Source organism: Protopterus annectens, chromosome 1.part0 (assembly GCF_019279795.1).
Source record: "Protopterus annectens isolate FY-2018-M chromosome 1.part0, PAN1.0, whole genome shotgun sequence".
NCBI classification, from domain to species: Eukaryota; Metazoa; Chordata; order Ceratodontiformes; family Protopteridae; genus Protopterus; species Protopterus annectens.
In genome coordinates, this window is record NC_056725.1 from 70,116,607 (window position 1) to 70,142,597 (window position 25,991).

At 38.4% G+C, this 25,991-nt stretch overlaps 1 protein-coding gene across 2 annotated transcripts in view; it reads right to left on the bottom strand.

The window, feature by feature from the left end:
- Nucleotides 1-14,858, bottom strand: part of LOC122812062 (zinc transporter 1-like) — a 292,558-nt gene extending 277,700 nt beyond the window's left edge. Inside the window, exon 1 of one of the 2 annotated variants that reach the window (XM_044084359.1) lies at nucleotides 14,591-14,858. The gene's annotated coding sequence lies outside the window, so the exon portion shown is untranslated. The remainder of the gene's footprint in view (nucleotides 1-14,590) is intronic. The other variant, XM_044084443.1, reaches the window with a different exon arrangement.
- Nucleotides 14,859-25,991: the final 11,133 nt, after the last annotated feature.

A 25,991-nucleotide genomic window follows, 5' to 3' on the forward strand; every position in this document is an offset into this window, starting at 1 on the left:
ATGCAGCATCTGGAGAGACCACAGAAGTTCCTAACCAGGAGAATCCAGGGCTTCAAACATCTACCATACAGAGATAGGCTAAAAGCCCTATTCCTCTACTCAGTTTCATACAGTATCCTCTGAGATTACCTCTGTATGGCATACAAGATGATCACAGACCCCACCTTCATGGGATTGCTGCATATCCGCAAGTCAAGCTCTCGAGTAACCCACACACTTGGCCTCAACCTGGTCTGTGGCATCAACAAGACTTGTTGGCAGGACAGATTTGTGTCCCAGAGACTTCCCCATCTATGGAATAGACTCCCTCTCCACATCAAGCAGAGTACCTCTTTAACCCTTTTTAAGCACAACCTGGATAACTGGATGGGAAACAAAAAATATACCCTTGGTATTCGACCCATGTCCCTGCTGGACAGGGGCATCAAGTGCTGCTATGTCTAAACATGGGCCAAACTCTTGGCTAGGCTTATAAGGGCCTCAAGGCCAATAGCCTAGTAACCACCTATGATCCTATGATCCTGGCAATTTCTTCAATTAGTCAACCAAATGTAATATACATATGAGCTATATTTCATAAACATTGATGTAAAAGATATATTTTCAGTTATTCCGCAACATGGAGGTATTCAGTATATTAGTGGATTCTTATTCACAAAAGGAGTACCTCAAATGGAGGTTAATCTATATATGGATCTTTTTGAAATTGTTCTGGTCAATAATTGTATATTCTTTGATAATAAATATTACCTACAAAAGGTGGGTGTTGTGATGGGATCACCCTGTGGTACAGTGTTCACTAATTTAGTTATGGCATGTTAGGAAACAAAATGTATTAAGTGCAATCAAAGATTTAAAGATTATATCAAGTTATATATTCAATATTTGGATGACATTTTTGTTTTATGGACTGGTATGTCAGATATGGCATTACAATTTCTGGAATATTTAAATGGTACAAATAATTTCAAATTCACTCATGAAATTAATGGTAGTACTATCAGTTATTTGGATGTAAGTTTAAGCAAAGATAGGATTAATAGAAGGATAGCTTCTAATATGCATACCAAAAGCACTTATTTTAATGCATTTTTACATTTTCAGTACTTACCCAGTACATCACAAAAGATCAGAAATAAAGGGTCAGTTAGTAAGGATGGCCTGAATGGTCACCTTGGATACTGATTTTTTGGAAGAGTGTAACAAACTTACTAGTATGTTTATGTCTAGAGGGTATCCATTGGGGATGCTTACTGAATTGGTTTCAGAAGTGACATGGAAAAGATGTGATGGTCTTTTTTATCCTATTTTAAGTGACAAAAATCTGAGGTTCCTTTAGAATTTAGAGTAAATAAAGAAACTCATGGTTTTTAGATTTAGTTTTGTTACAACTTTTTTGATTCATTATGATTCCATAAAAGCAATTTTGTTAAAGAACTGGGTATTTATAGAAGAAAATAGTTAGCTTAGGGACATAATTAACGGGAAACCAAATACAGTGGCCAAGAGAGGTATCAATATAAAAGCAATTTTAGGAAAAGGTAGAGTTAATAATTTTTAAAACGTCACCGGTATGAGGAAATGTGGAATGTGGAATTTCTGCAGTGTAATTAATGCATGTGAACAATTTCAGGTTAATGAAACCATGTATATAATAAATGGTTTTTTTAACTGTGGTACAAAAGGAGTTGTTTATCTGGCAATTTGTAAAAAATGCCCTTCTTATTATGTGGGGAAAATGGAAAGAAGTCTAAAAGATAGACTATATGAGCATCACTATGCTATCGGAAAACAGAAGCTTACTAATGCCTTGGCCAGGCATGTTAGTAGTAGTAATAAAGATTACTTTCATTATTTGGTCATTGAACAAGTACCACAGGACCCAAGAGCAGGGCCATGGGAAATGTAGTTAGAAAAAAGAGAAATAGTTTGGCAAATTTTATGACATGCTTATGCCTGGTCAGGCATTAATGAATATAGTTTACACCTCTAAAAATGGTTATGCTCAGCATTTCCAGGATTTCATTAATATCAGTGTACTACAGTAAACTGCAAAACTACCCACTAGAGGGTCTAATATCCTCAGCCTAGCCCTTACCAATCTAATGCAAACTTGTACCCCTCCCTGCATCTCCTCATCCCTAACTAAATCTGACCACAGATCAGTCATCTTCTCTGTCAGGCCTAGTGTACCACCCCCCACCAAATGAAACAATCTTTATGGACTTTTTTAAGGCAAACCTTTATCAGTTTGTAAGAGCTTTGCAAAATTCACAACAAACGCTTGCAAATGGATCCATCTGAAAAGGCTGCTGCATGACCTCTGACTTTAAGCAGCATCTGAACAGTTGCATAAAACCACTCATTACTCATCTGCCCTAAATATAACTGTAAATTCAGGAACAAAACTCTCTGGTGGAACTTCCTTATCAATAAACTGTACAGCAAAATAATAAAAATAATATAAAGTTACAAGAAATTTCCATTTCCCCTACCTTAAAACTATGCTGAAAATGCCAACAAACAACTTAAAATCACTATTAGAAAATGAAAAGAAGAGTATGAACTTAATGTTGCTATGGAGTCTAAATGAAATTACAAATCTTAGGTTCATAGGCGCATCTAGGCTAATGACCACAAGAGCTCTTTTAAGCCAAGCCATGCATCCCAAATCTCTGACAAGTTCTGTTACCTTTAATAAGTGTAAGCAGGGGCTTGGAAGATTTAAACATTTACAAGCAGGGGTCTGGGAGATGAACCATTCCAGGCTTCCTGTGTCCATTACAGATATAGGTGCCAAACTAGGGATGAATTTACTGTTCCCCATCCAATTGTCCAAGTTGCACTTAAATTCTGTTAGGGAGGAACTCTGCTTCACATGGATGGGGAGCCTGTTCCAGAGAAGGGATAGTCCCTGGGAGACATACCTGTCTCTCCAGCAGGTCCTATTTATATCACAGGCCAGATTTAAGTCTTTAGAACAGGTAATTCTGGTGCTATTTGTTTTATTGACAAGCAGGAGGTCCATCATAGTGGGGACTGATAATGCCTTGTATGCCAGGCATAGATCTCCCCTCAGCAGCCTGTAGGAGACAGAATAGAGGGATAGGGCCTTGAGGGGGTCTGCATAGGGCATATTACTTACGCCCTGTATTCTTTTAGTGAGGAACCTCTGGGGACGTTCCAGTTGTTGGATATGCCTGGTTAAGTACATACCACCAAGGGGGCACTGTACTCAATTATAGGTATGATAAATGCTGAACACAATAGAACAATGACTTCCTTGGACCTAGATGCCATACCTTTGTTTATACATTGCACACCATAGACTGATTTCCTCACTACTGTAGACACATGATGGTCAAATGCTAGATTACTGTCTATGTGTGTCCCCAAGCCCCTGACTACTGGATCATCTCTTAGGGGTGTGTTGTCAATGTGAATGTCACTAGAGATGGATGACTTCCTGAAGGATACTATTATAAATTTCTTGGCATTTTGTTTTAGTTCACAATTCTGACACCAGTTGTTTGTCTATCTGTATCAGCCATTCCTGTAGAACAATTGCCAGCAGGGGATTCAATGACAGCCCTAATTTGCAATAATCTGCAAATGTAGTCAGCCAGAGGACACTGACAATGGCCCTGACATCAGAGAAGCAAATGCCAAAAAGGAGTGGTCCCAGGACTGATCCCTGAGGGACTCCACTTGTGACTGGCCTTTTTGTAGAGGTGGACTCCCGAATTCTAACTTTCTGGGTCCTATCTGTGAGACAGCTGGCTATCCACTGGATGATGTAAGGGTTTGTACCTAACCTCTTGAGTTTGTCAACAATGCCTGAGTGGGTTATTGTGTTAAATGCCTTGGCCAGGTTGAGGTAGACAATGTGAACCATTTTGGCCTCATCCATTGCTTTGGTGACCTTCCCAAAGACGTCTACCAGGTTTGAGTAGGCATGACCTGCCCTTGACGAAACAATATTGGCTTGGGTCCAGTGTCTGCAGGTTTCCTATGTCATTATTCATCATTTCAGTGATAATTCATTCCATGGATTTGCATATGAGACTAGTGAGACTTATGGGTCTATAGTTTCCAGGATCTGTAAATGGCCCACCTTTGTGCAGAGGGATGACCGTTGCTTTTCTCCATTCATGAGGCACAAAGCCTGTTTGGAGGCTACACTTAAATATCAACTCCAGATGGCCTGATAAGCCATGTTTCGTGCTATTTAGAAGCATCCTGGGATATGTCTCGGCCTATTGATGCACTGTTCTTGGCCTTAGAGAGAGTATTAAAGACCTGTTCCTTAGTTATAATGGGGAGTTATATTTGCTGGTATTTCCTGAGGGGAGGTTGATAGGGAGAGAAGGGTAAAGTTGGAGATGAATTTGTCGACCAGTAGGTTTGCTATATCTTCTAGCTCAGTATATGTGGTTCCATTAACAATGGGCTTTGTACAGACTGTGTATTGCCTTTGAGGTTGCAGACATAGCTAAAAATGCCTTGTGGTTGTCCTTGTCCTGAGAGGCCAAATTTACCTTAAATTTGGCTTTGGTAAACTATTTGCCCTCTGAGTTGTTTGTTTATTCTGATAAGAATGCTTCTATCCTGTTGGGTGCTGCACAACCTAATTTCTGCCATGAGTTTCCTCCTTCTGTTATACAGCCTATGGATGTTGTGATCCCACCATATTGGCTTGTTTTTTGAGTTAGTTCTTTACTTCTCCCTGGTGGGTACAGCTGCCTCTATGCAGCTATTAACATGCTTGTACAGGGTTTCTGTGAACATTTCTGCATAGGCAGCAGTGTTCTCAGGGTTTATGGGGCTTGGAATTTTGCAAGGTTATCACTTAATAGTAGGAAGTTAGCCTTAGAGTAGTTCCTGCATATTCCAGAGTTAACTAGGGTTCCAGGTTTTATTTTTACTTCTACAGAGACCATTTTGTGGTCTGACCTTACCAGAGTTCATTATACTAGGGGGTATGCAGCACTCTCCCATATTAGTGAAGAACAGATACAGTATGGTCATACCCCTGTTTGGTGTATGGACAATCTGGTCCAGGGAGTTTGTGTTTACAAAATCCAGAAATCTCTGTGCCTGTACATTTGGTGTCTTATATGCTTCCCAGTTAATAGTGGGGTAATTAAAGTCTCCCATGAATATAGTATTGGGTTATATGCTGAGTGTTTCCAATACATTTAAATACATGTTATGTTTTTTTTGGGTCATAGAGGAGGACTTATAGCTTGCAAGGAAGTAGTATTGAATTTTAGGGTCTATATTATATCATTGAATGCTTAAAAAAGAGAATGATGAATAATTGACCCCATGTAAGTGAAAGCTTACAATCTCAAAAGCTCAGAACAGCATTTTTTTCCAAGGGAAAAAAAAAAAATCACTGTTCCAAAAAAAAAAAAAAAAAAAATTTGAAAGAATACATAAAGTGGAAGGTTTCACCCCTCCACACCCCCCGATGTGGGGGGCTGTGCCCCTCACACCCTCCTACTTAAATATACCAACTCCAAGATCACACTACAGTGGTAAAAACGGCAAAGTAATGGAAGTGGCCTAGCAAATTCTTTCCCTGGGAAAGAATTTGCTTAAAAGCCGCTTCGCTATTTTGCCTTTTCGTTGTTTTAAGTTCGACCAAGATGCATTTGATAGAATGAGTCTTTGGTCATCTAATAGGAACCCGGATTTTACCTATGGTGATTTGAACATGGAAAAGCTGAGGTGCATTGTCCTGTTTTACCAGCCTTCAGGTATATTTATTTTTGATGTAAATCGAGACACTGCTTCCTTTAATCCCTGTCTGTGTAGTCACTGGTCTAAATGTGTGGAAAGCATTATAACCTTGCACTGTCAGTGTGCTGTCTGCAGCTTTAAACCATGTCTCCGTGACCACACAGGCATCAGCATTCTCTAGGGTGAAGAGAGCTTCTAGAGAGTAGAGTTTTTTGTTATGTCATAAAATGAAGGAATAATGTCCAAAAATTCACTAAACTCATTAATAATAATGTCACTCATTCTGACCCCAATGATTTAGCTAATATATTAGTAGACAGATTTAATACTAACTTTACCTTTTGTATTACCCACATTGCTGCCCCTACCAGCCAGACCAGACTTATATTTAAAGCCATGAACATATCATAACATAACTCATTTATGCAGACACAGGCAGCCTAACTGATCTAAATCCCAATCAGTTGGATTTTGTAAAGGGTAGGTCCTGTCTGTTGTATGTGGTATGCTTCTTAGAAAAGGTTACAATGGCTGTGGACTGTGGTCATTCATACCACTCAACTGTACAGATTTTCACAGAATGTCCACATTTTTGCCTTACATTTTTGGTTTGTTTTTCATTTAATTGTGGTTTTCTGTCTGTCAAATTAATGGCAATTCATTAAAGACTGAAGTTAGAAAATAATGATAGACATTTGACTTTCAGACTTCATACCCTTCAGAAAAATTCATGCTAATGCAAAACCTGTTATTCTATCAACTTTCTAAGGTAGAAAGAGCAATATTTAAAAATTGTCCATATTTTTGGGGCCTTTGTCCCACTTTTGTTTATGGCTTTGTCCACATTTCTTCCTGTAAGATGTTGAGAGGTATGTTCTGTGCCTACTGTTTACCTCAACCTGGCCAAGGCTTTTGATACTATACCCTGTGCTGCTATTATTGAAAAATTGCAAGAGCTTAATGTTACTAAGTTGTGAGAGTTGTTGGTTCCCTCTCTGGATGTAAAATTGTAACTAGTAGGATGTCACAGGGATTATTTCTAGGCCTTCTCTTATTTGACATTTTTCACAATTTCTTCTTCATATCCAAGCTAATATCCCAGAAATGTGGTTGAACAAGTTTGCCGATGACTACAAACTGGCCACTGTTATCCGCTCATTCATTGATAAAAAAATAACTCCAGCAAGAGCTGGAATATGTACACACAATGGTGTATCAAACACAGTCACAACCTAAATGAAAAAAAGTGCAGCACAGTAGCATTTTGCAGGAAGGTTGCCCCCGCCTCATATGTTATAAATGGTACTCGACTTCAGACAGATATGATCCTAAGAGACCTATGTAGTCAAGTGAATAGCTTTTTCTCATTCAATCATCATGTTTCTACCACAATCAGGAAATCCTTCTATTTGGCCGAGTTAATTTCCAAGTGAATATCTTCAAGATCTATGTGATCTTAGAATACTTTAATGTGTGGCTGTTGTTTTCATTGAACAAAGTATAAATACAATACAGGGCTGTCATTTTTAGATATAACTGCTGGAGAGAGCTGTCTTTAGAAATAACTGACTCTCTTGTTGTTTTCTCAGTTTAAACAACTACTCTCTGACTTTGCTGGATTAGTGTTGATTTGCAAGAGTTCTGTAATATACGTGAAGCAACATGGAATACTCTAATGTGTGACTACTGTTTCCAGGAATAAAGCTGAATTACAACACATAACTTACTTTAAACACCTAGCACCATTTTCTCATGGGTTCGGGAATGGCATTGAACAACTGATGCCCGCCCGTATGCAGCAAATGGGCTTTTGCCACCCAGCACTCCCCATCATGCATAGAAAAGTGACTGTTATAAATACACTTTTAAAAACCTTGTGGTCCTATAGTGAGGGTGCAGAACGTACCAGTCCCTGATGGATGTTATACCTCATGTATTCACACAAATGGTAGTGGAGGGCATGGCTGACTAGTGGGTGGAGGAGAGGTTTGCTACTGTGCACCCTGTGAGGTGTTTAAGTTTTACAACATACAATAAATAGCTGCTATTTTCACCTATAACTGATGGGCATTGTCTCTTGAAAGTAATTGACTCTCTTGTTTTCTTATTTTAAATAGTCAGTCTCTGGCTTTGCAGGACTATTGAGCATTTTTGGGATTGCTGTGAGGTATGTGAAGCAGCCTGGACTGCTTTAATGTGTAGCTACACTTTCCATGAAGCCAAGCTGAAATGCAATACATGGCCAACATTTTTAACTATAACTGCTTCATTGGGGTGGGAGCTGCCTGTAGAACATAAATGGCCCGACAGTCAAAGGTGGACTACATTACATGGTAATTTCTTCTGTAACAATCAGATGCCTGAATTGTTCACAGAAGTGGCCATAACTACCTGCTGGGGCAGTCTGGATGAAAATTACCCTCTTGTGATTTGCTCAGTTTAAATCATCTTTCAGAACAGGAAGGAATAAAATGGTTTGCAGATCATCCAGACTTTCAGGACTTATAGAGGCACTGTTGTCCCACACTCCAAGGTAGTGTAAGTGGATTTTGAAACAGGTTTAAAAGTAGCATTTGTCCTGAATGCCACCTACTCTAAAACCAACCATGCTTAAATGTGTGTAGAGTAGATCACTGTAGTTTGTGTGTGTGTGTGTGTGTGTGTGTGTGTGTGTGTGTGTGTGTGTGTGTGTGTGTGTGTGTGTCGGGTGGAGGATCAATGTCCCTATTTCTTTTATTTTTTTCCTAAACCTTAGTGGTGTGCACAGCTCACTATAGCATATATTGTGATGGGGAATGTGTAATCATTGTTTCATTAACTTACCTCAAAAATTTAAGGTGTGCACAGAGGGTTGCTATATCTTGTTGATGAGTGACAAGTTGGAAACATCACTGTGATCATTTTTTCACTTTCCTCACAATCAAATATCTCATGTGTATACAGATGGCTATCTTTTGTGAAAGTGTAAGTAGGCTTGTTGCTTATGTCTGTCTGACAGAAACAGGTTGAAATACATTATATGGTCTGTTTTTTTTAAATTTTTTTATTTAATTTACTCGCTTACTCCTAGTCTGACAGAGAGGGACACAGATGGCGGTCATCCTTTGGGCAGTAAGGGTGAGGAGGCATACAGTGTGTGTGTGTGTGTGTGTGTGTGTGTGTGTGTGTGTGTGTGTGTGTGTGTGTGTGTGTGTGTGTGTGTGTGTGTGTGTATATATATATATATATATATATATATATATATATATATATATATATATATATATATAAAACAGTAGGAACTAGAAATATACATTGCTGTGACCATTTGTGTCTTCACTTTTATTCTAGTCTAAAACCAGAGGGGAGTATACAAAAAGTGATTTATTGAGGGGCTTAGAGAGGTATGATTTATGTATCCTCACAAAAGTTTTTGTGAACTGCTTTTTTTTCAGTTTTGAGTATTAAGCCTTGTATGCAAATTGTTTTATCCTAGAGTTAAAAGAAAAAGAAAAACTGAATTTCTTTCCTTACTATTTTTGTTCAGGTTATCGTTGGAAGAAAACGTTAGAAAAAGTTATAAAATGCACCTCAGAACATCTAGAATCCTCGTGGTTTCTGGTAGCCTAACAAACTTCATAATCCTGACTTAATGTACTGATTTTCTCAATACGTTCATAAGTTCATAGGTGTTTACTAGGCTAACAACCACAAGGGCCTTTTTAAGCCTAGCCATGCATCCTGAATCTCTGACAACTTCTGACACCCTTGATAAGTGTAAACATGGGCCTGGGGGATGAACCATTTACAGGTTAACTGTTTGCATTGGAGACATAGGTGCCAAACCAAGGATGAATTTCCGGACTACAGATGTGGTCTTGGCCAGTTAGACTCTGTTGAAAGAATGCTGGTCACAGCAAAGCTGAAGAGCAACACTGAATTTTTTTCCTTAATCAGGATTTTTTTTCAGGCCATTACTGGATCAAACAGTTGTAAATGGACCTCAGAGTAATGCTGACTCCCATGACATACTGTGATTCTTTTCCTCCACAGTTATCATTGTGCAGGTTAAGCTGTACTAAATGAATAAACAAATGATTGAATGGAGGCAAAAATGAATAACATACAAATTGTGAGAAAAGGAAGAAACAAGTAATCTGGATGGTGTGGGTAGGCCAGGATGGGAGAGTAACTTGGAGATGCATTGTGGGGGGGGGTCATAAAACTCTTCCTTAGGGCACCATATCAGCTAAAGCTGGCCATGACTAAGGATTTTTCTGCTAAAGGGACAGGTAACTACTGCACACACCAGTAAAAATAAAAGTTCTTGGACATTTAGAGATAATTTGGGGATTACATGATTCATATATATCAGCGCTTTGAAATGAAGTCAACACTAAATTTGTTTGCAAGAATATTGGCAATGTCTATTTGGTCAGAGTAGGAGTCATTATGAATAAGTAGAGAGAAGTGTAGCGATTTATTTTTTATTTCATTTTCTACCATGTCTAAAACAAGATTTATGATTATTTTTGGCTTCAGATATGGCAGTAGTAGATATGATGGAGTCTGATAAAAAGAGCTGTATTTTTTCATGTTCTGTGGGGGAAACACGCAAGCTAAAGGATGTCACTGATTCTGCTTCTTATTTTTTGGTCTGTACCTGATAAAATGTGTAGTTGTTTGATAAGCTGTTGAGGACTGCAATCACTAAATCCTACAACAGGTGTATGGAGGGTGGCCTACTTGTTAAGGTGTTTGCCTTATAAACACAAGAAGCAAGGTTTGAGTCTGACAAAGGATTATTGGCTAGGCTTAAAATGGCTCACAAGGGCAGTTAGCCTAGTACTAAGCTATGAACAATTTATTTGTGTTTCTGACTTATATCCTTAAGAAAGAGCATTCTAATGCAAACTTCTTATTCTAGTAATGTCTTAAAAAACAGTATTTAAACTCTGTCCCTGAGTTTGAGCTTTTGTCTTCTCATTATTTTTGGTCTTTGAGGTTGAAAATACTTATACTGTTGCTGATTACTGTGCGAGTTTGTACTCCAGCCATTATTATTATTTTTTATTACTTACTGTTCTCAAACTTGTGAAGTAAACATAGTCAAACAAATGGCCATAACTGCTGATATGGGGCCATCTGTGAATTAATGTGACTTTTACCTTGCTATTGTTTGATCACAGTTAAACAGTCACTGAGCTGGTTTGGCTATAGAAGTGTCATACAATATAATATTCTTTGCAGAAATCTGTGTAAAATAAATAATCATTGCTGTTACATGTGCATGTATGTATGTGTGTGTGTGTGTGTGTGTGGGGGTGCAGTATATCTAAGAGGAGCAAGTTAACATTAATTACTTCAATTTTCCAGCACAGCCAGACTTCTGATGTATGCACAATGGCTGGTTATCTTTGGTGGGGTCTGCTGAAGGTCTATAAGCAGAATGTGCAAAACTAACTGATTACTGGCATGGCTGGCGCAGACAGCAGAATGGCACAGTGCGCAGTTTTGTTGTGGTAAAGTGCTTGGATCTCTGGTTGAGTTCTTGGCTGTGGGTCCTTCTTTGTGGAATTTGTAGGTCATCCTTATTTTTGAGTGGGTTTATCCAGATGTTTTAGCTTCCGCCAACTTCCCAAAAACCTGCAATCTGCCTGTAGGTAGCTGTGCAGTGAATATTGCTGTCACTTCACTGCAAGAAGTTCTGCAGTTCACTTCTTGGCTGGTTGCCTTCTCTGCGGAATCTGCATCTCCTCACTATCTTCATTTATGTTTTCTCTGGATACTAAGCATTGCAAAAATACACAGCAGTTGGAGTGGCGACTCTGCTCTGTCTGGTGGGGGTATGTGTGATATGGAAAAAGACCCATTGAGCTACTTCCTGTCTCTACTTGCCTAGTAAATATTGCTTTTTAACAATGACTGTTCCGGGGTCATTGTAGGAATCTGGCAAGACTCAACATCAGTAGGTAAATGGAAATAAGCATGCAGTATCAGTGTGTGATTTTGTACGTACAAACACGTTGTGATAGACCTGTCTCATTAGTTGCATGTGTGGGGAAACAATCATCAGTGCATCTTGGGCTAGCTCTGGTTTGTCAAAAGAGTGGTGTTAATATGCACATTTAAAAAAGTATCATAACTAATGCTATCTGCGAACACACCTGATACTGGAGGTACATGTACTCTTCTGGGTAGTTCTGGGTAGTAGCAAACATAAAATTAAGTCATTATCTTCAAACAGATAAAGAAATAATGCATCACAAAATATCTGACCTCTCAGAGTTCCTTGGGCCTGCTGGTCCCCATACCCATCTCTATAAGAGGATTTTGACATGGACTTGGTAGAGAAGCCACATCCTAAACCGTTAATCTGACCTCCACCTAGTCTAAAGCCAGCCATTCTCAAAATGTACAGAAAGTCCCTATAACTTTTGTGGGTATTATGAACACTGTAATCATTCTTCATTTCTTTGCTCACAATTAAATCTCAGATGTGTGTACCGAAGATTGATATTGCTTATGTGAGGGCTGGGAATAGTGTGGTCAAATAAACTTTCCTCACTAGCAAACCTCAAGAGGTTTGCCCAGAACATTGCTATAACTTGTCTAGGGGCAGTGCACTATTTGGGAGCAACTGTTTGGAATATATTACTAGAACTGTTACTTTTTCCATGTTCTTCATAGCAATGCATCATTATTTGTATACTGGTGGGTATCGTTTTGGAGTAGGGCTAAGAAGGTATGCCGTGTATATGTCTGTCAGCAGGAAGCAGAAATATGTTATTGTAGCCATTTGTTTTTTCACTTTAGTCCTAGTCGGACATCAGAGGTGTACATACAAGGCAGCTGTCTTTTGAGGAAAGGAGCGAGGAAGCATGCAGCAACTTGAAATATGATGGCAGCCATTCTTCAACTTTCATTCCAGCTAACACCAAAGAGGTGCACATTATGTGACTAGATTTTTTTTTTTGGGGGGGGGGTCACAGGCTTTATTTCCAGATTTGATTTACGTATCCTCACTAACATTTGTGTAGTGTTTTGTTTGCTTTGAACATTAAACACTTTATTTATTTATTGAAAGGAAAAAAAATAAGACCATCAATTTGTTTAAAACTACAGGGGAGCTCTAAAATTCACATCAGAGTATCTAGGACCCCGTGGCTTAAGTCACTTCTTATAATGCAGTTTTGCCCATTTAGAGTGTGTTGGAAAGACACAAGTACAAGCAAGTACAGCTCTCTCCTTAGTCATGACTTTTGTTTAGGCCATCATTTAGTCAAAAGATTGTTGAATAAAAAGTTTGCAATTCATCTTGGGGCATCTGCAAACTTGTGTCCTTGGCTATGGTTTTTATTCAATGTGGAGTCTGGGTTGTCTCTGTATCTGTGTAGGTTTATCCATGTCTCCCGACATTTTCAAGAATGTCTCTGACTTTGCCTCATGTTTTTTTTCCTTCTCCATGCAACCTTTTTCATTTTCTGATAAAAAAACTGAGGAATACAGTCAATAAAACTAGCCATTTCAGTTCCATACTTCCTATTGTTTAAAAAGTACATGCTGATGCAAAACATATTGTTCTGTTAGCTTTCTACATAAATTAGAGAAATGTTTAGAAACTATCCCTGATTTCAAGCTTTTGACCTCCTATTGTTTTGGGATGTGTCCCTGATTCTTGACCAGAGAAGTTGAAAGCCATAACAGCAACCATGGTCTCTTATACTCGTAAACCTCCAGGATTCTTTTCTTCTCTTTATTTTTGTTAGCTGTCTGTTTCTGGTTGCATTTAATCACTCAGAATATTCTTCCTTTTATGATAACCTCATCTATTTGTTCTATTCAGCTTACAATTAAAATACCAACTTATTTCCCTTTCGCTCCCCCTTAACTCCTTCAGTTATTTTGTTGATGTTCTTAATCCTAAATGAATTTCTTCATTTATTTTTAGTCACACAGGTGTGTTTCTGTTTTACTTTTCACATTTGTATTCACCCCTCTCTACCTTTTCCATATAGGTAGTGCTAGATATTTATTTTTACTTTCCCCTACCCTTTATGCATCTCTAACCTTAAAACTCTGTCTGTCATTGAGCAAACTACTTAAGAACTTCTGCAAGTTTGCTTGAGGAACACTTTTATGTTTTGTATATATTTTGTAATGAACTGTTCTATTTCATAAACTTTAATATACATACTTATAAGTTAAAATATTTGTAACCATTCTATGGTGCTTGCAAAAAACATGCTTTTTATCTTTTTACATTTCTGGAATCGGTATAGATTTTCTAGTTGTCCTAATTTGAGTGTAACAGTTATTCCTTATGTACCAATGTTTACAGTTATATGTCTGTGCTGTAGATAGCCACGGCTAAAATCGATTTGCATTGGATCAGTCCATATACCTTTTCAACAAATTTTAGAAATAAACAAAAAAAATTTGAATAAAAATGAAATAATACAAAAAACAAACAAACAAATAAATACAATGATGTTATTCACTTAATGCCTCATCCAGTAAGCTGTTCTGTAATCACTGGAAGTTTCTCCCTACAAACTATAGCCTTGGTGTCACAGAGAAGTAAAATGAAAACTTAACTTTTACTTATAAATCATATAGATAAAAAAATCACAGCATACATGCATCACATACATGCTTTTGCTGATGGAAACATGCAGCAACATTACGTCTTCAAGTCATAAACAGATACACTCCATATTAAGTAACCTTGGTCTATGTTTAAAACAATAATACATGACAGAATAATCTATAGCATATATTTTTACATTTGAAACAACAGACAAAATAAAAAAAAACTGTAACTACTGCATTACCCATTCATTTAAAAGTAGAAACAATTACTTACGTTTTTGAGAATCTGGTCAAAAGTAGTGTTCCAATAAAATTACAGTAGAGAAAATGTTGCTAGTTTCCTTTCAAGTCCTCCATGTAGTTCTGCTGACTTCTTCATGGCAAGACAAACTTTTATGATTTCAAAGAATAGCTCATGTGACTGAGAGAATCCCGTTTTTTTCTGGTTGGTTGAAGAAGTGCAGAATTGTTCCCCAAGTAAATGCTTATCCTACCAAGTGCACCCGTCTTCTCTGCAGCGTAAGTAAAACTGACTTGCAAGTTTTGTGCTGGACATTTGCCAAGAGCAAAATAGCACATGCTGCACTTCTAAGAACCTTTGTCATCTATGATACCTGTTTGCCTATCACATAGTAAACAGCGTATAATTGCTCTAATATGTTTGTGTACACATTCCAGCCTCCTACCACACACACACACACACACACACACACACACAAACAGGGCTAACTGATAATCATATGACATGGGGATCACTCATTACATTTGTTTACTCATGTGCACTCACAGATCTACTGCAAAGAAACAGTAAAGCTCTGCTTTAATATAAATCAGAACTTTTGCTCAGGTTTATCACAACAGAGAAAGGTAAATAAAACAGTTTTATAAAATAATTTAAAGAACAGAAATCATTCTCTTACACTAGGGGATCTCAAAATGAAATCACATTGTAGCCAACAACATTCCCCATTCTGCCAATGTGTTTGAGTGTGTGTGTGTGGGGGGGGGGGGACTCATTCAAGGCATAGATTGAGCTGCAAATGTTGCTTCTTAAGGGGAGGGACAATGATTAAATTTATACTTTTGAGGAGGCAGCAATGCAGAAATGTTAAATGTGTTGATAACCTTATCTATTTTCATTGGACATGTGTTTATTTATAGTTTGAATGCATTTATTAAATGGATCACAAAACTGTATCCATTAATTGTACAAACTACACTGATGTTCCTGTGTTTGCTTAGTGCATGTAGCATTATACCAGAAATGACAGTATAGCTGCCACTTTGTATATTTTATCTATCTTATTTGTCTAGTTAACTGCTGACATATAAATTTACTTTCTTCATTGCCACAGTGTCCATTGCCAGCCTGCCTGCTTATAAAAAATTATGCATCTTCTTTTTCATTTTAAAACAATTAGTACTGGGTCTTAGGACCTAGAAATGGAATCCTAGCCATACATGGTAGTTGCCCGAAAGTCCCAAATCAGAGTAACTTCAAAGCAATATAATTTTTTGCCCTGTAATAATTTATATTATCATTTTGTTTTCTTTTTAGCGCTTTGACTAGCAAATTCAAAAGGCTGAGCATTTTTCCAAGCTTACTAAAGTGCTCAGGTTAACTAAAAAAGCTGATTTTCATGCTGCATGTTTTACCTGAAGGATGTGTCAGATCTCTCATGCTTGTCCCATTTAGTACAATACATATCGGATCATGGAGTTTACCGTCTATATTACTATCCCGATTGTAACATTAAGTTCTGACAACAATGAGAAATCCTCATGAACCAAAGGAGGATTAAAATCATATGATCTGCTGACTGTCAGCTGTCCAGCCAATAAGACCTAGTATAATGAGTGTCAGTCTTTCTGACCATCCAGCTGACTTCCTCCAGCAATGTCTGCATACTTGGAGAAATGTGGGGGCTGGGGATTCTATATATACAAGTGCTAAAAACTGAAGTGACCCTTTTAAACATTGAGAAACAGGCAGGCATGCAGTGCAATTCAGAGGAGTAAGGCTGTGAGCTGCTAATAAGCTTCGTCCTGCAGGCCTAGTTTTGATTGTTTCATTCTCTGCTGCCATACTGTATTATTCTGAACAAGTCATTAAACCAAACAGTGCTCCTGGTTTAGTCTTATAAATGAAACGCTTGGCATATAGAGTTGGCTAACAAATAAGTGCAAATAAAAAAATCAGTAAGGCAATATAAGCACATGGTAGTCAATCACGACTTCTTATATGTCTGTGTTCCTGCTGAGGTAATTGTTAACCTAAAACACAGAGCTATGAATGCTTCCAACAGTGATATGGATAGTGGGTGTGGCACTTCTAAGAAGCAGAGCAAATGAGCAAATGAGCAAGATGAACCTTGGCAAATTAATTAATTAATTAATTTAGGGCACAGGCAGGCAGGATTTTGTCAGGTCATAACTAAACATGACAAGAAACCCTGTAATGAATATTCAGATATGTGAGATCTTGGCCCAGGACTGTTATTAGCCAGTACCTATGGCACAAAAGGTAGCATTACAGTCTCACACCAAGAGGTTTTCTAGTTTAATTCTCATCTGAAGTACTTTCTTGCTGAGTCTTCATGTCCACACTGTGTTTGTGTAGGTATTCTTTGGGTGCTCCAGTTTTCTGTCATACTCCAAAGACATGCAGTATGTAGATCAGGGATGTAATTTGTCCATAGGTATAAGTGCATGCATGTGTGATATGCGAGACCTAGCAACCAATGCCTGTTTTACCCTTTGCCTTGTAAAATTTATGGGTAGTGATGGCTATCCATGGGGGTTACTCTCGGAGTTAGCTGAGACTTGTATGAGAGGGTGAGAGAGTGAAAATGTGCCAGTTTTCAATTCATTTTAACTTCAGGAACTTCTGTATGCTTTGTTTTCACTTGTCTGTATAGTTTCTGTATTCTCAGACTGCATCTTCCAGCAAGTTTACATACCTAACCTTTAGCTGTGCACTCTGCCACTGTAGAGATTGCCCCCATTCACAAAGAAGCTGCTACAGTGCTTTGATTATTAATATGTGTGTGCGACAGTCTGTAAATGTTGACCAGAAGAGATTTAGAAAATCTCCTAGAGTCAATGGCAGGCTTTGTTCCACCTAATGAATGACAGCCCATCTCTATTTTCTTAGTAAGTATTGTTCAAACATACTTCTGGACTTAATTAGACCACAAACAAAATACAATGTATTTTACTTATTTTGAAGGTCCAATGTCTTTTTCAGTACAACAATGGAATGATGCTATTTCAGTTCCCCATTTCACACACAGACTTGTGAACAGTAAAAGTGCTTGTGATTAGGTTCACTCCAGGAAACTAGCCTTCTATTACTTTAACATTGTACTGCAGTTGAAAAGATGAGAGAGTTTTTAAAAAGAAGTCATCAGTCAAACTCAGCCAACAAAGCAATCACTCCAAATGAGGTACTTACAAACATTGGTCACTATAGGAGCATATTATGGCAGCCATATGTTACCTGTTTGAGGACTGCATCTGGCTCCAGGGCTGGTAGTTTTGAGACCACTTAATTATAAAGTGTCAGACCAGTACCCCCTTCATTATCCTTAAAAAAATGAATGGGGTAAAGTATGGGTATTAAGTGGTGAACCAGAGATAAGCATGTTTATAATAAGGAGATACTTACAGTTTCTTTATGAGAGATGTATAAGGACTGCTCACTGAAAAACAAACTGTTAAATTGTTAATCTCTGTTAGGGTTCAGAGCAAGAAAAAGCTTCGGACTTCTCATTTGTGGAGAAGAGCTGTTATTCCCTTTTAACCCTTATCTTTATGTATCATGATGACTAAAAACACCAGCTGTGTGTTATGTCACTGGGAGAATGATAAAAATATAACATCCTGAATCAGTTATGATACTTTGTGTCAAATGCCTGCCTCACAGTTAAAATCCCCAACATACACAAAACATTTTAATATTAAAAGAACTAGTGTCCAAGTCAAAGAAGTAAAGACACGACCCTTTTAGTAGATATGACAAATGGACATTAGAGATAAACAAACCCTAGGATTCAGAAAGATTATCACCATCAGCACTAGTTGTGCAGTGCAGGAGTGTCCAATACTTTAATGGTGATAATCTATAAGTCACCGGTATGGTAACGCTGCACCAAGCAGCACATCATTAGCAGCTTATTACCATGTCATTAAATCAAACACTGCATTATCAGACATACCCATACTAAAGCTTCCCCTACCAGCCCATACATTGCCATTGTACAGGCAACGTCAAACATGCATGCACACTTACATATGCCATCATCCCTACTTTGTCCAGTGCCTGTGTACCACTGTTGTAGGAGAGTGGTTGCGGAATAGCACCAGCTTTCCACACTGTCACAACCTGCTAAGTAAAAGTTTCCATCATGGGTTAAGCCTTTCTGAATCCAAGGGAAAGAGTTAACAAATAGCTGCCTATTATGCTATGACATCTACAGAAAGGTTGCTATAAAACAAGTCCTAAATGAACATAAACTGTTTAGTTGGCACAAGATGGAAATGGATAACTTATAGTCCTTGTGAAGGAGTAAGGAGACTTAACAATTCTAACTTCACAGAATACCATATGCCTGACAAATGGCAATGCAAATTAGGCAGTCAGCATTTATCCACAAGAAAAGAAGAGAAGGGTGTGACAAGTATCAGTGTGGTGTACACTTTCTGAAATTTACTTTATGCAATAAGATTGTTAGAATTTAAATTAAAAATCTGGCATAATCCTCAGTGTTTATGTTTATATACATGTGATAGAATTTAAATGAAACAAATCTAGCATATTGACAGAGGTCAAGACAGAGTGAAGTGTAGAACAGAAGAAAATGTAATGAACATCTAGAAAAGATCAACAAGTTGACATTTTAAGGAGTAGATCATAAAAGGGGGTGAGATAATAAAATTACAGAACGTTAGACAACCCTTTGGGTTATTGAACATAGACACGTGCATATACAGGTCTAGTGTTAAAGTTTAAGAAAGTTGTGTGGAGGTTGAATAGTAATTATTTTAAACCACACAGACACAGCAAATGTTATAACTGAGGCCAGAATAGAAATGGCAGACCCACCCTCCCCCCCAAAAAAGACTAATAAATACAGCATATAATGCAATATTAGACTTGATAGGACAACATAGCACAAAAGATAAAAACAAAGTGTGGCAAATGATTAAATAAAGATATTAGAAATGATCATTGGATAGAAATATGTCAACTCATTCCCTTCACCGGATCTCTGGACGTTTGCAGTGTAACTTCCAATGGGCGGAGCCTAAGCTCTTTGAAATAATGAAATTATGTCCTCACATTTCAAACAAACATTCATTTCACTGGAAGCATAGGGATTACAAAAGAAGTATAAATAGCAAACTCTTCAGCACAAACTATTTTTATAGTGCTAGTATTCTTTAGGTTCTAGATCCTAAACTGGATTTTATAAGTCACATTAAACACAGTAAGTACTACATTTTTAATATTTTCTAAACAGTTTATAATACCTCAGCAACCACTCAAGTTACACATACAGTTTCAGCAGTGTTTTGTTCACCCAGCTGAGAGCTTGCATATGAGGCTAAGCAGTTCTTGGCAGTCAAGTAGCACAGACAGATATTTTGAAAAACATGAAATTTATGACAGTAGAAATAAATATTATATCAAAAGCAATTAGTTTATCTTTACATGCACTAGAAAGAGGTCATATATCACTACAGCTATGTTTACCATTCTGTAAGCTTTAAAATAAATATTTCAATACATTGCATACATGGTTTTGGAATTATTAATGCAAACATGAACAAGCAATATTTGATGCTTAGCAGAATTAGTAGGATGTAAGTGCAAAAACACTTGGAGGCATCATCCAGCTGTAGTGAGTTAATCCTAGATATGCAACTAAAGTGAGAAAATTTAGAATTTTTGCAAGGAAATGTTTGTATAGTTATGTCTATACCCGTACAAGACCTTAAAAAATGTTTAAGCAGATAAATAGGTCGGAGATATGAGGGTTCAGGAAAAAGGGTTTTGGGAGCTTATAGCTTGAGAATATATGCAGTTACTTCAGTACAAACTTGACGTTAATAAAATGCTAAGTCTCATGCTTGGAGGAGAATTTATCCTCCATATAGGGATGTTTTCAATGAGGTGGTGTAAAATAACATGTACTAAAGAGGTGAAAGCATTGTTACTTTTAATGTTAACTGTGGCTAGGAAAGCCATAACTAGAAAATGGAAAACAAAAAATAAATAAAAAGAAGAGGTGAAAAAGATGATTCCAGAGATTAAAGATATGAAACTGAGAACTATTAGAAATAAGAAATTGAATTTGATTTTAAAATTGTGGCTTATGGGATTCTGTAATGAAAACTGAGTTTGAAGAGTGACATGGGATACATATTTAGGATGAAGGATGAATATGCATTTCAGAAAGAGCTTTTTAGATTTCAGTACATGGAGTGTAGCCACTGGATCAGTTGTTATGATTTGTAATAATAAACAAAAATGGAAAAAAATTAAGGGTAATGCTGCTCAATGTCAGAAGTCTAAATCTCAAGATGCAGGCACTCGAAGCACTTCTCAGTATGGAGAACATCGATGTCTGTGCAGTAACTGAAACCTGGTTCAAGGCTCCTGAGAGCACTCCAGCACTACCAGGCTATACCTCATATCATCCTTTTCGGCCTCAAGTTCCAGGCCGAACCACAAAGGGAGGGGGGAGTGTCCATTTTCATAAAGGACACCTACACCTCTCGATTGGTGGCTACCCAAGAAGCATCAGAAACCATACAAGTTTTACTCACCATAGGCAAAACTGCCATACAACTGGTCGCATGTTATAGAACACCCTCCCAATCCCAGGAATCCCATCAAGCATTCCTGAAGACACTGGAGGATATGAATGTCACACTAAACACCATCATATTGGGTGACTTCAACTACCCCAACATAGACTGGGCCCACTATTCTAGCCCTAACACCCTAGCCCAAAGATTCTTAGAATTCATTAACTCGAATGCTATGGAGCAACTGGTCACTTCTCCTATGAGGGGAGATAATATACTTGACCTGGTTATCACAAACATGGGGCCCAAATGCTCCGCACCGGATGTAAACCCCTCACTAGTAAGATCTGACCATAAATTGATCACGTTGGATGTACATATCCCACCCCCACCCCCAGAACAAAAGACAGTGAAAAACTTTTCAAAAGCTGACTTTACACTCCTTAAGTCAGAAATGGTATCCTTTAAGCCGACTGGGTTAATGGAAACCACTTCCCAAAATGCTGAATCCTCTCCACCAAGGGAAGACGCCCGGTTTGGTGGACCCCGGCTATAAACAAACTGTACAACAAAAGAAGGAAGCTACTGCAGGACAAAGCCAAATCCCACAAGGAAAAGGCTTCCCTGATCAGCACAAGTAAAAAACTACGTTCTCTCATAAAAACATCTAAAGCCAACTTTGAGAGAAAGATTGCCAAGGATACCAAGCACAATCACAAGGCCTTCTTCAATTATGTCAGAACCTTGGGAGGAAATTCTCAAATATGCTCTGAGTTGGTACACAATGACAAAAAATTCACTGACCCTACCGACATTGCCAATATTCTGGCAGATAGGTTCAGTGCAAATTTCTCCCCTCCCTCACCCCCGAAAGGTGAAATAATTATCCCTGCTGAATGTAACCTACCTGTCATCTCAGATGTACAGGTAAAATCAGCACTCAACAAAGCAAAAAACACAGCATCTATGGGACCCAATGGTATCCCCGGTTGCGTGTTACATGAACTTCAAGATGAACTAAACCCGCACCTAAAAACGCTATTCAATCTTAGCCTCACTACAGGATATGTACCGGAACACTGGCGCACAGCAACAGTGGTCCCACTCCACAAAGGGAGAAATTCCACTGACCCTGGTAACTACCAACCCATAAGTCTGACCAGCCTGGTCTGCATGGCTATGGAAAGAATCATCATGGAACTCATAAATGGCGACATTGGGGATCTGCAGACCCTTGATCCCACCCAGTTTGGTTTTGTAAAAGGCAGATCCTGCCTCTTAAACCTGGTTGACTTCTTCGAGTCAGTCACTAGTGCCATCGACGAGGGCAAGGCTGTCCACACTGCCTACTTGGACTTGGCTAAAGCCTTTGACACAATACCACACTCTGGCATCATAGACAAGCTCAGCAGCCTAAATGTAGATCCATATGTCACAAGATGGGTAGCAAACTGGCTAAAAAACAGAACCCATAAGGTCAAAATTGCTGGAGCCATGTCAGACTCAAAACCAGTCACGAGTGGTGTCCCACAGGCCTCAGTCCTGGGACCACTCTTATTCGGCATTTACTTCTCAGATGTGAAAGCAAATATGGGAGGATTATGGCTGACAAAGTTTGCAGATGACTGCAAACTGGGTGCCATAATCGATTCACCTGCTGACACACACATCCTACAGAAAGGTCTCACTGAAACGGACAACTGGTGCGGAATCATGGCCTCAAACTTAACAAAAAATGTATAGTCATCCCCTTTGGGAAAAAAAAAGTACCCACAAATTATCACATAGACAATAACCCACTGAGTACGGAAGAAGTAATCAGAGACCTGGGGACTCAAGTAGATAGTGACCTCTCCTTTGACAACCATGTTGCCAAAGTGGTCAGAAAGACTTTCTACCTTGCCCATCTCATCATGAAGGGATTCTCATCCAGATCAAAGGAGGTCATTGCACCTCTATATTCCTCCCTTATCAGGCCCATGATTGAATATAATGCTCCATTTGGGATGTACCTCACCTGGCACATACAACAACTGGAAAGACCCCAGAAGTACCTCACCAAGAGGATCATGGGACTCAAACATATGCCTTATTCAGCTAGATTAAAGAAACTCCAGCTCTATTCAGTAGCATACCGCCTGCTCAGAGGTGATTTGTGCCTAACATATAAGGCCATGTCCAACCAAGAACTGATGGACATGCTCCATCTCAAAAAATCCAAATCCACCAGAACCACCTTGAGCTAAGGATTTCACCCTCTGCACAAATATAAATAAGACATGCTGGAGGGATAGATTCATAACACAGAGGTTACCCGTACTCTGGAACAAAATCCCAGTTCATGTGAGACAGAGCCCTTCATTGGCACTGTTCAAGAAAAATCTCGATGCATGGATGGGAGATCGTAAGTTTACCCCGGGAGTCACCTCAGTGTCACTACTAGACAGAGGTATAGTATACTAAATAATGGGGTCCCATATGTGTCACTACTAGACAGAGGTAGCTAAATAATACGGGGTGGCGAAAGCCACATCACTATTGGCTAGGCTTGTAAATGCCCCAGGGCAGATAGCCTAGTACACTACTATAAAACTATGAAACTACTATAATATAGTGAATATTAAACAATACATTCACTAGTTAATTCCTGCTCTCATATTCTGTTGTAAATATTTAATTTGTGTGTTTTAACTGGTTTTGTTTAAGGAGCAAATTTAAATAAACCCTGAGATTAAGACTAGAATGAATAATTGATTGTGCTGTTGGGATTTGCATGCTTAACAATGACAAATTATTAAATGTTAAATGTAAGCACTGATCAACATGAGGCTAGTTTACTAATATTGTATTAACGTATAATTATAAAATGTTTGTAACAGCAATCAGTGCTGACATAACAATTGCACCATGCCTGGGAATCGTACCACTATGTAAGAATGAAAATCTGATATTAATAAAGTATTCACATTGCTTTAAAATGGGGGTAGGAAACACAAATTCCAAAGTCAGAGAGAAAAACACAGGTACGAGACAACAGATAAAAGTTTAGACTGATCGTTTGGGAAAGCTGTCAATATTTGTAGTAGACTTTTTTAGTCAGTATTTCAAAAGGGTTATCATCTATACTCACTGCATTTGTCAATGAACTTTGATTATTTTTAATTGTCTTCTATGCTGAGTCAGTAAAGACACCACATATAATGTTCTGACCATTTTATTGATTAAAATAGGCAACAGTACTGATGCCACAGGAAAATAACATGTTAACATGATCATAACACAGACATTAAAACCATATCCTTATGCTGGTTGGCATAACCAAGCTTGTTCAAGTTAATGTTTAAGGTCCAGGTGCATAACCCAAGCTGTCTTGGACCTGAATATAAATCTCTTATGGCTTGCCTCCCATTCCAATTACAGCTTGCCATAGCTAAGACTTAATACTGCAATCAACTGGCACAAATGAAGTGGCCGCTGAAACACAACCTGGGGGAAAATGGAGGGGGGCACAAGGCAGCTTCAAGAAATGACATGGATCTATGCCATTCCCCCAAAAAATGCCTCTCACCCAAGATCACTGAACTCCTTCATAAGCCAGGATGGTCAGCCTACCCTTCAAAGAATTTTTTTCACAGCCAATTTAATGTCCAAATTAAACAAGTCAAAACCTAGACTATTCAAGTGCACAATAGCTTGGCTAAAAAGTCTATGTTGTGTTTGTCCAGACCATTGTGATAGATCATTTGAAGCCCAATTTAGGTGACCACCCGAGAGACTCTGGTTAATGAAGTGTTTGGAAATTTCAATAGCGCTGTTCTTTCTAGCTTCTCTGCACTGCAGATGTGGCACAATCGATGACCAAAAACAAAACTAAATCAGGATACAGGGAACAAAGCCTGTGAATATCTGAAATGATTCTGGCTAAAATAATTATTTTAGGGGCTAAGGTCAAATCAGCCCCCACAAGGTGATTAACCAATACTTTGGGTAACCTTCTGAGTGCTACCAACTGGTGTCAAACCTCCCATAAATATACCAGGACATTCACAACCAATCAAATCACCAGACTGTCTAGTTGCTATGCCCTAATGAACAGATGTGTCCCACCAGGTGAGACAAGGCTTGCAGGGCTGTTCTCTCAATAAAGGAATGTCCGAAGATCCAAATTAGTTTATTCTCTGCAACACAAAATCATGGCGTTATTGTCTAATATAGGACAAAAAGGCATCAGACAACCACTTTCATGCTCGATCAATATCTTGGTGGAATGGCTTTCCAAATCTAGATCAGATGCTGGCCCTATACTAAAACAGTGAGAAGAATACCCACAAGGATCTAAGACTCGACAGGAAACAGCCTTAACTAATACCGAGTTAGTATCCACTAGTTTGAACTGTCTACCCATCAATGAGATAAACACAGGGCCTACTGTTTACCTCTGTGAGTGATCTTATGTAAAAAGATAAAGCAGTGGCATGGGCAAATAACAAAACCCTAAAACTATCCAAACTGACTTGGTGTCCTTTGCTTGCCTGATCCATTTTGGATTTACTCACCCAAATCAGTAGAAAGTGATGTTGAATCACTATATCATCACAAAAAAAGGCATTAACAAAACAGTAGCCTGAAAAGCCCTGACACAAAAGCATATGAACAATGTTGCCCAACTGGTATAACTATAAAAATACACAGGGAGAAACAAACCTTTGATAATGGAGGAAGTAGATGGTGCCCAATTGTTTTCCTAGGTACCTTCAAGGCCCCTTTTTTATTTTCACAACCTTTAAGGATCCTGCATATTATCCAATGGTAGCAATAATCCTTAAGCCCCAGAAAATGTGCTACCCAACCTAAGGCTGTTA